Source organism: Sinocyclocheilus anshuiensis, unplaced genomic scaffold (genome assembly GCF_001515605.1).
Source record: "Sinocyclocheilus anshuiensis isolate Anshui unplaced genomic scaffold, SAMN03320099.WGS_v1.1 scaffold132, whole genome shotgun sequence".
In the NCBI taxonomy this organism is placed as follows: Eukaryota; Metazoa; Chordata; class Actinopteri; order Cypriniformes; family Cyprinidae; genus Sinocyclocheilus; species Sinocyclocheilus anshuiensis.
This window is the reverse complement of record NW_015555730.1, coordinates 735006-736675: the sequence shown is the minus strand read 5'-3', so window position 1 is coordinate 736675 and position 1670 is coordinate 735006.

Below are 1670 nucleotides of genomic sequence, written 5' to 3'. Positions count from 1 at the left end.
CACGAGGTCATGATGGTGAACTTCAAAAACAAGGCCCAGCACGTGCCAGATGAAGCTGGTGACCCAGTCAGCTTCAAACCTGATTCATAACTACTTTAGCTATCAGAGAAACTCAGTTTGTTGCCATGTGGCGGGGTTGAAGGCGGGTGTTGTTGCCGGGGGAATAGTTATTTTTGCCTGTGACTCAATTTGCTCTAGAAACATGACTAATGAGATTGAGGAAAACAAACTTGGTCACAGAGTGGCTTTGGTGCAGAGCTTACTGTCCTAAAAATCTTCAAGTCCCTTCGCTTTATTTTCAGATTTGGATATTTCCTGATTGGCATTGGTTTTGGGTACTTTTTAAAACTAAAAAGCTTTTCTACACTCTTCTTCAGTGGTTCTTTTGATCACCTTTGTTTCAGCAAAGAACTATTCTTGATTTGGCTATATGGTTTTATGAAGAACCAAGAACCATTACACTGGTTCTTTACATCAGTGTATTGACCATTGGGTTCTTTAGCTGGTCTTTAGCTTGTTCTTCACATAAAAAAAGGTTCTTTTTTTTCTTTTATAAATCCAAAATGGAATCGCTACAGAAACAACCTTTTAGAACCTTTGTTTTTAAGAAATCATTTATGATGTGGAACCGAATGTCATTGCTTGACGTTTCATGTCAAATACCCAAAAGTAAACTGACAACCAGAGTAAAAGGTGTGAAAAACCACATTCTTAGATATTCAATAACCAATGATGCTTATGACACATTGAGACAGAAACAGAGTTTAACGTCAGCAGACAGACAGGTGCGTGCAAAGAAGTGTCAAAAAATAGTAAAATCATAAAGACAAAAAAATGAAAACACAGGGGTGTCAGAATAGATGAAAGATGCTCACAGCAGGGGAGTGGAAGCAGAAAATAGAAAACAGTGACAGTAGGCAACCTGTCACTACTGAGAATCTTCAGACACACACACACACACACACACAAACACACACACACCTCATAAACCATACAGTATATACAACAACCACACAATTACCGCATGTAGCATTTAATAAAACAATATCACAAGGCCCTCATATGATCCGAATACAGTTTAGTTGCTGTTTTTAAATACAACATTTGACAGATATTAATAAGCATTAAAATCACTCCTCTGTTTATATATTACTACTACAGAGCAGTATCAATATTTTTAGGTGTAACCCGAGGTGTTGTACATCTTGGTTAAATATTCCTGTACTCTCAGAAAAGTGGTACAAAGTTGTCACTTGGGTGGTACAAAAAAGGTACAAAAGCTAAAACGTACATTTTTGTACCTCCTAAAAGGTACATATTAGCATATTAGTACATATGTAAAAGTACATATTAGCGCTTTAAAAGTACACATTAGTACCTTTTTTTTTTTTTTAAGTACCGGCCCAGTGACGGCACAAACACATGAAAATACTCTTGGTTATATCTCCACAGTTCAAATGTACACCCTGAGAAAAAATACAATCATAAAGAACATAAAAATAGACTCTACTCATTTTATAAAAAGTGCAAAGGCCATATCAATAGAACATTCCCTCATAAATAATAAAATAGCATTATTACATGATCCCCCACGATTCAAAAGGCATGACACAACACATCGGCTGCAAAATTAAAAATAGAGGAGGGACGACAGAATAACAGCGGATCAG